At 44.0% G+C, this 13,747-nt stretch overlaps 1 pseudogene; it reads right to left on the minus strand.

The window, feature by feature from the left end:
• Positions 1-587: 587 nt before the first annotated feature.
• LOC117352279 overlaps positions 588-13,747 on the minus strand; it is a 115,857-nt pseudogene continuing 102,697 nt past the window's right edge.

A 13,747-nucleotide genomic window follows, 5' to 3' on the forward strand; every position in this document is an offset into this window, starting at 1 on the left:
TGAATCTTAGCTCTGAGGCCTACTGCTGAGAAAATATGTTTTTAGATACAATTGCTTTTAACCACTGGACTCGGCACCTAGAATGTTTTAGGGAACAAAAAAAAAAAAAAAGCCAGGTCAGGAGTATCAGAGAAATGATTACAGTTAGATCTACAAAGGTCTCCATCAGATTTCCATCTAAGATGTAGAGCCAAGACAAAGTTCCCCCAAAAGCGCAGCAATAGGGGAATGTAATAAGGTCCGTAGTACCTTCCATATACTGAAGGGGACTTGTTCGACCTCAGTCTTTAGCATCTGAAAGCACAGGTTGTGCAATGGTATTTAATTGGTTAATGAGGTGGTTGACAAAGCTTAAATCTTATGTCAGCAGAAAATGCCAGTCATCAGCAAACAGAACACCAAAGAAAACTCCAATTTTGGATAAAGAACGCAAACAAAATGCACTGTCTATATGAAATATGTGAGATCTTTCTAATCCCCTTTGCCATTGCAAATTCATAATTGATCTCTAAATGCTGATAGTGGAGCACTCCAAATAGTATAAGTGAAGCATTTCACTTATGTTAATACGTAACCCCATAATAACTAGTCAATTTCATCCTAGTTTTTTTTTTTCTAAAAGTGCGGCACACAAATCCAGAGCATACGGTTGATATTTTAAGTCCAACAGAATGGCTTGAATGGGTCTTTTCCTTCATCAGTGTTTTGGCGCTAGCTCTCTGCGCTCTGTCATGTGGCCCACGATATGGCCGCACTGTGCTCCTTGGCTTTCATCCGGAGGGCTGCAATGCTGGAGCTCTTGCGGTCTGGCTCGGCATTCAGTCGTAGCCATTGATGCCAGCGCCGCCAAATAGGCTGCCCATGTGCGTCTGTGCCACGTGACTCCCGGGGCCCGGCACACTCAGAATTCAGAAACGCCTCCAGTGGCGTGTGGATGGGCATGAGGAGACATGCAGGACGGCACGGTGTCGCAGGGGACCACGCAAGAAGGCACGGGGGAGCCACCGCCATTATTTCCAATCCAAGATGGATTCTGGATCTGGAAAGACAAAAGATCAAAGACAGTCAGATAAAAGATTTTAAGTTGGAGAATGACACGGGGACAAAGTTCTTTTCCTGTCCCTGCTCCTTTCCTTTTCCTGCAATCTCCGTCCTCATCTGCACAAGCCTCAAACCCTTTAGAATCATAAGTTCATGGCTTGTGCTGTTAAGGCAGAGCTTACAGGAATGGGGCAGAGACAGGGCCAGCAACAAAACTCACAGGGACAGGGAAATTGAGTTACAGAGGGATCTACTCTTCAAATGAAAGAGAACAAAAAAAAACAGTTAACCAAATCAAAACGTCCCAGAAAAGAGCACATTATCATCCTCTACAGGGAAATTTTCCAAACCTTTCAACTGGATAAACTGGCTAGCTGAAAATAGCTTTTTCCTCAGTCAGTCTAAAACAGGGGTCTCAAAGTCCCTGCGAGGGCCGCAATCCAGTCGGGTTGTCAGGATTTCCCCCATGAATATGCACGCGATCTGTGTGCCTGCACTGCTTTCAATGCATATTCATGGGGAAATCCTGAAAACCCGACTGGATTGCGGCCCTCGAGGAGGGACTTGAGACCCCCCTGGTCTAAAAGATATGAAGTGCATGCACCGATGGGTTCATAAAATGCATGCTTATCGTATTTTCAGACCCATTCCTAATGTTTTTGCGTAGAGTTTTACCCACAAAAATGCAGGCACAAAGTCCACCCACTGTTCTTAACGTGGCCCATGAATCATTCCTGAATCTGCTACAGGAGAAGTTTAGGAGTCTTTCTCACTGGAAATACTGCTCAGGAAAAATCAAATGAAGCCACGACCGCATTCCGAAGTACGAGTCGTACTTAAGTCGGGTGTCTGTAACTCGGGGACTGCCTGTAGTCCGAAATGAATCGTTAAACACAAATAGAAACTGCATGCCTGGCGTTACGCCTACGCCTTGCCCTCGTATTTTCTCCTCCTCGTATTCCATACTCTTTGTACATAAAACTCCATTCTATTTTGCGCCATGTATTAATCACCTGTAACTGAAACCACACACAACTGAATGTATTAAGTATAGGCGCACTGACAAATCCGCGCACGTCAATTGCGCCACGTAGGTTTGAAAGGTACACATACATTGTGCAACTCTGAATCTGCCATACGTGGATATCTGGAAGGCCCTGATTTGCTCAGACTCCTCAGGCCCCGTCCCTTGGGAGGGCTTGAGGCGCCTCAAGCCCCTCCCAAGGGACGGGGCCTGAGAGTCTGAGCAAATCAGGGCCTTACAGATATCCACTTATTGGTTCCCATAATCATCATGTAAACTTTGCCCTAACACTAGATAGCAAGTGAATCTTTTAAGTGTAGTGGGGGGGGGGTGTCCCCCACCCCCCCTCAAAAAAGAGGGTTACTTGTAACCCTCAAAAAGACAAATAGTATCCACATGTGGATTGTGATCGGGCAGTATGGAGCGCAATTGTCGGGGCACCTCCCATTCAGTGCAAGCATTTGTCGTGTGCACAATTGTCAGGGCGCATTTGACGGGTCACCTTAATATATCATTTTGTAACCTGTTCTGAGCTCTTCTGGGAGGATGAGCTGTAAAACTAAAGAAAGAAGTTTGGCTGGCGTCGGCCTAAAATCCTTGGGCAAAATAGGAATTATTTTAAAACTGTGGAAACAAACTGATTTGATTTGCAGGATTTTTTTTTTTTTTTTTGCCATTGCCCGTGACATAAAGCTGGCCTTAAGTTTATAGTGAAAGAGCAAGGGAAAATATTTTGATTCTGTATCCGGCAGCCTGGGGCTCTTTCCATCTCTGGAAAATAAACCTACCATACATTATAAAGCGTTGAATTTGGCCGCACATCCCTCGCAAGCTTACATCTGGGCTTCCAGATAGAAAACAAGGCTGGTATACTGCCGAACAGGCTGTCGGCAGGAGCCTTTCCGTGGGGAATAGGTGTAAGAGAGTGTGAGATGAAAGAATGCAACAGGAGAGGATCCAGATGTGCAGGCCTGTGTGAAGAGCTCGGCATTCCACAGCCCCCCCCCTCTCCCGCTCACCCTTCTTCTAAACCCTGACCTCTTACCTCCTTCAAATTCATTTTGCATTTGCGTTAGCGATGAAATGTCAGAAAATGGAACGTGTCAGGAACCGCGAGAACGTCGTTTGCCATGAGCGGATCTTTCTCTTTCTTAGCCATCTGCTGGAGCAGCTCCTCGGGCCGTCCTCTCTTGGACGAGAGGTCTCTAGACCCTCAAACTCTTGCATCCAGCGCGGGAATGTTCACGGCACGCTTGCCTTTCTTTCTTCGCAAAGGTCAGGCAAGTCCCTGGCAGCCGAGTTTACAGGATTCAGAGCAGAGCAAGGGACAAACTTTGGAGGAACTGGATGAGAGGGAGGGGGGGTTATAGAGACTTAAAGGTTCAAATATTAAGCTCTAGGGTGGGGAGGGGGAAGAAAGAGAAACTTTGGAGAGGAGCTTCAGATCCAAAAAGAAAGGGAGTGGAAGATAGAGAGAGAATTTTTCCAAATTCACATGTCAAACCTAACATCTAGCTTTAAATATCCTAACATATAGGGAAGTATAAAGTTAATAGATGGCTTTATAGTTCTTCCAACTAATATTTTTTAATGCATTATATAAAAGAATTCAGTATATATGTTACAGTCTTACACTGAACTGAGCCGAACTGAACTTTTATTTTGCATCATTTTTATTTTTTCAGACATTCTGTAGCATACCCCCTCTTCTATGAAACCGCGCTAGTGGTTTTTAGCGCAGAGAGCCGTGCTGAATGGCCCGCGCTGCTCCCGATGCTCATTGAGTTCCTATGAGTGTCGGGAGCAGCGCGGGCCATTCAGCACGGCTGTCTGTGCTAAAAACTGCTAACGCGGTTTCATAGAAGAGGGGGGATAGTAGATGACGGCACATAAAGACCCGGATGGTCCATCCAGTCTGTCCAACCTGATGCAATCTAAAAATTTGTTGTTGTTTTTTCTTCTCCTCCTTAGCTATTTCTGGCAAGAATCCAAAGCTTTACCCTGTACTGTGCTTGGGTTCCAACTGCCGAAATCTCTGTTAAGACTTATTCCAGCCCATCTACACCCTCCCAGCCATTGAAGCCCTCCCCAGCCCATCCTCAACCAAACGGCCATATACAGACCCAGACCGTGCCAGTCTGCCCAGTACTGGCCTTAGTTCTTCAATATTTACTCTTATTTTCTAATTCTAGATCCTCCGTGTTCATCCCACGCTTTTTTGAACTCCGTCATTTTTCTCTCCACCACCTCTCTCGGGAGCGCATTCCAGGCATCCACCACTTTCCGTAAAGAAGAATTTCCTAAAATTGCTCTTGAATCTACCACCCCTCGATCTCAAATTATGTCCTCTGGTTTTACCATTTTCCTTTCTCTGGGATTTTGTTCTACGTTAATACGTGGCTTTTATTGTGATTTAATATTGTTTCTTCTTAATAGGTAATTGTAAATCTTAATATGTAACTATTACAAGATGGCGCATGGTTAGGTTGTCAGCTGTGGTGCCTCCCGCCTTTTTCTTGTTATGCTAATATGTTAGTATGTTAATAAATGTTTAATATGGTGCTTTAGTTAGATTGTGAGCCTTTCTGGACAGATAGGGAAGTTTTAAGCACCTGGTGTTAAGCGCCTTGATCCGACAATAATTGTTCAGAAAGGCAGTATTAGAGAATGACACGGGACAAATTTTTCCCCGTCCTGTCCCCTGGGTTTTGTCCCTGTCCTTTCTCTATTCCTGTAAGCTCTGTAAGGTCTAGGGTCCGGATTTTGCTAAAGGAAAATCTGGTGATGGAGGTTGGGATGAAACAGAAGAGGCTTTCATCTTACTACAAGATCTCACAATGTTCATGATGGTTTATGATTGTAATCTGGGGCAATCTTGATCTCGGAGTATTCTAAAATCCACTTCCATCTCACATGATGCTCCATGAGAATAGCATGATGTTCCGACAGCTTTGATCACTCAGTTGACTCAATAATAACAAGAGTGAAAGAGGCCTATGGCTGCCCAACAAGCATTTTCTCTTTCTTGATGTCTTAGGGGTCCTTTTATTAAGGTGTGCTAAATGCTAAGGCATCCATTATATTCTATGGGCACCTTAGCATTTAGCGGGTGCTAAGATACACACACAGTACACATGCCATTATACATGTGGCTGATCATAAAACATACAGCAGAAAAACTTTGTTTCACATTTTCTCCTTGACGTTACTCGCGTGACCATACGGTAACGTACTTGGTTAGGTTGCAAGAAGACTAGAAGTTCATCAAATCGAACCTTCTAATTTGAAAAAAAAGGTTTTAATGGTGATACTGTTAGTTAATGTTTTATTGTGTTTCTTCTGTCGAAACATGCTTTAGTATTTTTAATATGTATGCATGTAATTTTGTAAACTGCATCGTTTTTATGCAGTATATAAATTTTTAACTAAATATAATAAATAAATAATTGTTTAACTCTTTTCTACATGGCAACCCAAAGAAAGCCAAAATACACTGTACATCTTTAGCCAGACCTATAGCAAGTTAAGGTACTTTCCCAGGTAAAGCTCATTTGAATTCAGGAAGTAATTTATCTACTCGAATTTAGTTTGTCATTTTCAGATCTTTTACCTCCTGCTCCTCACATGCAGTTCAAAGAGACGTAGTCCACATTTATCACCAGATGCTTCTGGCATCAGCACACTCAGGGCCTGTTTTACGAAGCTGCGCTGCGGTAACGGCCCCGAAGACCATAGAGATTTAAAGGGCTTCGGGACCGTTGCCGCGCGCTTCGTAAAACAGGCCCTCAGATAAGAAGAGGTACAAGGTAGGCACACAGAAAACCAGGTTTTCTACAGGAAGCAGCAGAATTTGCTCATCTGGTATGCACTTGGCTTCCACCTAGTGGCTGGCACCAATATTTACATTTTAGGCTGAAAACATAACAGACTTTAAACTGAAAAGGAAATGATTAGGGAGGACCAGAGATGCCAAGGGCCATCATATGGGTATTTTGGGGGATGTATTCAAAAATTCTTACCTATATCTTCATAAACATTCCACTGAACATATGAAGTCCATGATAAGATGAATTACTAGATTAGGGTCACCAGACGTCCGGGAAAACTCCTTTTAGAGGACTGTCTGGATTCCTGGACGGACTTTCCAAAACTCAGCAGTTTGACTGGGGAGGGGCAGAACAGGGGGCCATGCATCCGGATTTCTACTTCTTCAAATATGGTAACCTTATTCTAGATACTACAATGATATGACAAAATCTGAGTTCAACAACAGCTGTTTGCTCACCTGTGCGTAGTTCTCTGCTCGGGTTAAGAGGGGCAGTTCATAAGCAGTGGAGAAATGGGTGCGCACCTGCTGCATCTGTCCAAACCTCTCTCTCTTCCTCCATTTTGCCCTTCGGTTCTGGAACCAGACCTGAGAGACAAGCAGAGAGCAATGTCTGAGGTCCAGTGTTCAAGGTGTAGGACAGGGTCCCCAAAGTCCCTCCTTGAGGGCCGAATCCAGTCGGATTTTCAGGATTTCCCCAATGAATATGCACTGAAAGCAGTGCATGCACATAGATCTCATGCATATTCATTGGGGAAATCCTGAAAACCCGACTGGATTCGGCCCTCAAGGAGGGACTTTGGGGACCCCTGGTGTAGGATAACCAAGGATCATGAGCCACAAAGCAGAATAGCCACTACGGGCTCCTTTATTAAGGTGCACTAGTGTTTTTAGCGCGCACAAACCACGCGCTAAACGAAAAATACTAATGTAAGCTCTATGGAGGCGTTAGCGTTTAGTAAAAGGAGCCCTATGGCTCTCACGCTCCTTTGCAAACAATAAGATACCAAATCCGTGTGAATATTTATTTATAGCGATTAATTTTAATATGACAATCTCATGATAGTCTATAACAATGAAAAATGTGATGACGAGGAAGGGGACAGGTTTATAATAGAAACCGCTCAGATTTGACTGTTCCATCATTAGCAGAAGGCACTCCCTTGAGATGAAGTGGGATCAGACTACAGGGCCTTCCTTCAGGCAGACGCATTCAAGTCTATGACAAGCGTGTAACAAAATAGGACAGGTTGCTGACCAACTTTTCCGGGCTACGTTTCCTGCGGTGGTTGTGAAATCGAAATGATTAATAAACCTGGAAATGTGCTATTGGGATCACTTTTATTTGCTCAAGTCAATTACTGTTAGATTTACTGACTTAGTAAATGATCTTTGGCTTTTATTCAATTAAATTTAGAGTTGTAGGGCTCCTTTTACAAAGGCGCGCTGGGGCCTTAACGCGGGGGCTAGCCGCTACCGCCTCCTTTTGAGCAAGCGGCAGATTTTCAGCTGGCGCGCGCTAATCCGGTGCCCTTAATGAGTTCTTGTTTTGTTTGATGAGGTATTTTTTAAGTTAAATTTGATGGGGTACTTTTAAGTTCCGTTATTGTCCCCCTCTTTTACAAAGGAGCGCTAAGCTTTTTAGCATACGCTAAATGCTAACGCGTGCATGTTATCCTATGGCTAGCGCATGCGTTGATTTAGCACGCGCTAAATCTGCGCCAAAAAAACGCCACACGCGCCTTTGTAAAAGAGGGCCTATATCGTGATTGTAATTTTTTAAAAGTTGTTTCTATTCGGAGCCTCCTTGCACTTCATCCTCGTCACCCCGGGGCCTCCACGTTCCGCGTTGGACGGCAGTGATTGCTATCAAATGCGTTTTGCTTAAGTGGGTGGAAGCGGAGGCCCCTGACTATTCCCTTTGGCGTTGTCCCTTCGAAACCCATGACCAACCTCAACAGGACACCTGGAAACAATACTGGACGAAGTAGAAAAATGGATGACAAACCACAAATTTAAAACTAAACTCGGACAAAACCAAATTCTTAATGCTTGAAACGGATAAAAAACCCATCCATAGCAGACCTGGAAATTAAAGCAATCAAATACCCAATCCAAACCTCCCTCAAAATCCTGGAGTGCTGATAGACAGATGCTGCACTATGCAGACTCAAATCAACAAAAACTACCCAAAAAGCATTCTTCACAATGCGCAACTTAAGAAAAATAAGGAAATTCTTCGACAAAGAACACTACAGGATCATTGTTCAATCCCTGGTACTAGGTCTTGTGGACTACTGCAATATCCTATATCTACCATGCCTTACAAACATGATCAAAAAACTACAGACCGTTCAGAACACAGCTCTCAGACTAATCTACTCCCTCGGAAAATATGACCACATCACCAACGCCTACCTAGACTCACATTGGCTACCGATTAGAGCCAGAATTCAATTCAAACTATACTGTTTAATCTTCAAAGTATTCAACGGTACTGCTCCTGCCTATCTAAATGATCGCCTAAACCGTAACCTTCCACCCAGAATAAGAAGAACACTGACACCATTCTCATACCCACCACTCAATGGCACTCATCGTAAAAAGCTTTATGATAACCTCTTAGCAACGCATGCAGCAAAACTCGAACCCTCCATCTCCAGATTGTTAACCTCAACATCCGACTACAAAGCATTCCGTAAAGAAATCAAAACGCTGCTATTCAAAAAGTATATCCAATCTACCCAATCTCCCTCTCCTCTTCCACTTACACCGACCAGGTTTGCTCACTCCCTGGCACCGTACCCTCAACCGACCAAAAAAAGGAAAAGACTATTGATATGTAATTGTAATGTAACCTGATTTATCTTCCAAAGTACTATGTCCATTCTGTTATTAAGTCTATACCCTCAATCTGTTTTCTCCAATGTCATGTACCCTCCTGGAAATGTCCAGCTTTCTTCTTATGTAATCCGCTTTGAACCGCAAGGTACAAGCGGAATAATAATCACTAATGTAATGTAATATAATGTAATTACATTGCTTTCCTGGGAACGGAGAGGAGTCCAAGACATTTCTTCCTTGCCCGACGTGCCTTCAGCGAATTTGGGAGCCATTTTGAAATACATTGTCCCCGGTGGCTCGTAGCTGCCTTTTGAATTGCTAGAGTCCTTTTTTTTTTTTTTTTTGCATCAATGAGAGTGGGTGGGGGGGGAGGATTGGGTTGTGGGTTGGGTTGGTGGGGTGGGTTTGTTGGTTTATGGTGTGAAATTTTGAGCTACCGTGTTGCTCTTTGTTCTTGTTTCCAATTGTTGTTTTTCTTGATGCTCAATAAAATATATTTGACGATAAAAAGTTGTTTCTTATGTTTGTTAACTGCCTAGAATAACAGATGGGTAGTTTATAAGATGTTTGTTTTTTTAAATAAATAACACTCAGATGCAGGAGAACATATTCATCATTGCTTCACCAAAATTGATGGAATTGATCTCTAGTCCTTTAAACAAGTTCTCCTCATGGCTTCACTTCTTCTTTGCTGACAATATTTACCGTAGAGAAGCCAGCAAACATCTCAAATGCTTCCTTGGAAGGGATAAGAGACTCCATCTTCAGGCTGCCCTTGATTCCATGAATCTTGGAAATATCCCATTCAGCGAACCGACTGGATTGACACCACCATTAGGGCATCCTCCCCCACAAACGCCCACCACTATAACCTTGAACCTCAGCAACGTGTTCAGTTCAGTTCTCTACACATAGCTTTACGGGTTAAATCGTCACCGGATCTTAAGAACATAAGAATAGCCTTACTGGGTCAGACCAATGGTCCCAGTAGTCCGTTCTCACGGTGGCCAATCCAGGCCAACCCAAAGAGTAGCAACATTCCATGCTACCGATCCAGGGCAAGCAGTGGCTTCCCCCATGTCTGTCTCAATAACAGACTATGGACTTTTCCTCCAGGAACTTGTCCAACCCTTTCTTAAAACCAGCTACGCTACCCGCTCTTGCCACAACCTCTGGCAACGCATTCTAGAGCTTAACTATTCTCTGAGTGAAAAAAAAATGTCCTCCTATTGGTTTTAAAAGTATTTCCCTGTAACGTCATCCAGTGTCCCCTAGTCTTTGTCATTTTTGACGGAGTGAAAAATCGATCCACTTGAACCCGTTCTACTCTACTCAGTATTCTGTAGACTTCAATCCTATCTCCCCTCAGCCATTATATTAGGTATAATTTAGAATATATAAATATTTTTTTCATCTGTTGCAATAACTTATAATTATTTCATTTTTAACTCGTACTTAGCTTTTATATGTGGTCTCAATTAGGAACATTCTACACCAACTTTTTTCGCAAGAACGCTTTATCAAAGCAAAGTCCCTAATAGTGTGACGCCACCTCTCTTGACCACTTGTTTAATTGCCGGAAAAGAAAATATAAAATGCTGTTTTTGTGCAAAAACAATTGGATTGACCATAGCAGCCTGCCCTGAGGGAGCTGAGGACCCTCGTTATCCAGAAAGGAGTAATTTGCATTGCGTTTGGCTCTGCACTCACTTTGAAATGTTGGTGTCTATAGAACTGGCACGTGGCCAGTTTCATTTACATACATTTACAGTATCATTAATATCAATCTTAATCAGTTGTGATACCCCTGAAATAACCATGTCTTTATTTTCTTTCTAAATAACCCAATGCTAAATAAATTTCTAATTCCATTGGGCAAAACATTCCACAGCTCTGCCCAGAAGCATTTGCCTTCTAGAGGAGAATAATCTACAATCTTTAACAGATGGTTTTGCTATATGGGTGCCTGAGTAGCACAGAACATGCCCACTCTCCATACCCAAACTGACGCCAGGAGTTTTCTCTGAATGCTCGCTTATTTCTTGTATTACAATACTCCCTCAAAATTTGCAGGAGTTCTGTTCCAGGAACCCCCACGAATTTCGATAAATCGTGAATGTGGTTTTTCGCCTGTCAAAAGGCAGGAGAGGGGCAGCTGGAACGCCGGCAGGTGAAGAGAATCACTCGCGGTCTGCTCCGACCGCCTCTTCCTGTAGTAAAGTCGGGGGGAACACTGTATACCTCTTGAGTGTTTCATTTGGTGCCGATTGTTTGTGTCCCCTGAGGAAAGGCGTTTAACAATGCCGAAACTAGGATCCTTGTTGGGACTTTTATATTAACAAAGACTTTTGGTTGGTTGAAAGGACATCAACCTTGCCTTTCTCCTTTTCTCGTTGTATCACTCTCCATACCCAGACATCCCTCCTGTGCCAAAAAATAAGTAGTTTTTTTTTTTTCACGTAAGTAGCATGCAGACGTGGCAAAATTACTGTGCGATCAATGGCGTAGCGAGGATGAGTGGCACCTGGGGTGGGGGTAGTGCCCCTCCTCTGCCCTCTTCTTCGCCCCCCCCTCCTTCTCGACCCCACTGCCGCATGCGTGCCGCCCTTCCCCCGTATCTCTTTAATTTTTTCATTGCGAACAGCGTTACGAATTTGATGCCCACGTCATGTCGGCTCTCCTTCTGATGTCACTTCCTAGATGTGGGACCCTGAAGTGACATCGGAGAGAGCGAAGGGGTGCAGGCACGTGGCAGGAGAGTCAGGATGGAGTGGAGGGGCGGAGAAGGGGATGGGTGCAGTACCCCCACCAAGACGGCGCCCGGGGCAGACTGCTCCCCCCGCCCTCCCCTTACTAGGCCACCATGCCTTTTTTTTTTTTTTTTTTTTTTTTGCTGCAGTAAGCTTACCGAAGCTTTGATAAAAGGGATCCTTAATTTTTATTGCATTTTAAGGAAACTGAAGGCAGATGCAAAAAACTGCCATGTGCCCCAGTTTCCGGAGGGAGTGTTTTTGGGCATTCCTAAAATTTGAAATGATAGAAGGCATTATGCTGCTTGTTCTCCTAATTTTGGCCTCTGAAATGGGCACGTCGGGATGCTAAAGTGAACCAGGAGACAGAGTATCAGAAATTGCTGGAACCGGATCACTGGGCCCTATGGCTGTGCAACCTGTGACTTGCACTCTCCACGCTTTACCAAAGAGGGTTAAAAACACTTTGCCAGGATATGATCCAGTCTTTCATGTCTCTGGTTCCAGTTAGATGTCACCTGCTTTACGAGAGGGCGCGGAAAAGTTCTCAGCCCAAAACAAGAAGAGAATGACACTCTTTTCAGCTACGGTGACAAAATTAAGGAAGTTGGTTGGTTGAGCCAAGTATAGGACAATCAAGTCATTGTGACAGTCACTGAGGAGGTTGTCTCTTATTGGTGGAATGAGGCATTATGACATCACAATCTGGTTACCAGCCCAAACAAGAACAGAATGAGTGGATATGGTCCAATTAATGATCTGAACCAACGTCGAAAACATAAGATTTCGTTTCTGCAAATTAGTACTTAAGGAAATAAGGTAGCTTTCAAAATTTAACTTTCAAAATCCTATATGGTATCCTCCCTCCCTTTATCCCTCTTTCTTGGAATTCCTCAAACCCTAATACCACCAGATCCTCCCACAAATTAAAACTATCCTTCCCTCGCTAAAAGGCATTTCCCACACAGGAAAGCTAGGGACCTCCCTCCACTTCAAAATCACTGAGCTCTGGAACAACCTTACCTCCCCTCTTCGGAACTTGAGCTCTCTCCAAGTTTTTCCGCAAACATCTGAAAACCTGGCTTTTCTCAAAAAATGCGAGTTTCCCTCCAATTTAGGAATTCAAGGAAACTCTTATATCTTGGCATCCCAAGTCCTCTAAATTTTCTTCACACTTCTACCTCTAACCCTCTGTTGTAGTTCCTTCCTATTTCTCCTACTGTAAACCGCGTCGAGCTCTACGAACGTGGAGATGATGCGGTATACAAACCTAAGGATTAGATTAGATTAGATTAGATTAGCTCTCTTTTCAGCTACAGTGGCAAAATAATGCTCAGAATTTAGAAGGTTGGTTGGGCTGAGAACCTTTCAGCACCCCCACCCCCTTGTATGAAAACAGAACTTTTTCTTCTTATTTTGAAGCCTCCCTTGCTCTGTCTCTTCAGAATGAGAAGTGAGAAAGTCCTTGACCTCTGCCCTAAACGAATTTCAATTGCTTTAACTAAGAAATGCAGCAGCGTGCAGCTTCCCCGGGTCAATCCGAGAAGAGGCGATAAAAGCGTAAGTCACGGGCGACATTAAAGGGCTCGGCCGGCTGTACAGCTGTCAGCTGCTCTTAATGGGACCAACAGACTGTTCCTCTCAAGCACTAACCCAATGTGGGGTCCGAGCTTACTCTGTACCATCCCTCTGGTTTAAGTTTGGCACGGTGAGTTTGTGCCCGTGTGCGTTCTGACATTGTAAAGCTCCCCACGTCAGCGAGAGGAACCGTGATGACAACTTTTGAGTTTCTATGAAGCGCCTTTCAGGGTCTGGCTGTCTTTCTCCTGCTCCCAGGGTCAGATGAGCAGGAGAATCCTGCAGGGGGGGGGGGAGGAGAGGGGATCAGAGCGACTCTCCTCGTGTAATTTTAATAGACTTATGCAGGAAACTGCAATGAACGGAAGGACCCCAGTAATCAGTGCCTGAGCAAGCGATCGTTGTGGCGCAGTGGTTGGTATCTACAGCCTCAGCACCCTGGGGTTGTGGGTTCAAACCCCGTGCTGCTCCTTATGACCCTGGGCAAGTCACTTAATCCTCCATTGCGCCAGGTACAGTTAGATAGATTGTGAGCCCACCGGGACAGAGAGGAAAAAATGCTTGAGTACCTGATTGTAAAAACCGCTTAGATAACCTTGATAGGCGGTATATAAAAATCCTAATAAACTTGAATAAACTTAACCAAATGATAAACTTCTGTTCCACTATCAGACCTGCATTCGT

Source organism: Geotrypetes seraphini, chromosome 19, assembly GCF_902459505.1.
Source record: "Geotrypetes seraphini chromosome 19, aGeoSer1.1, whole genome shotgun sequence".
Taxonomy (NCBI): domain Eukaryota; kingdom Metazoa; phylum Chordata; class Amphibia; order Gymnophiona; family Dermophiidae; genus Geotrypetes; species Geotrypetes seraphini.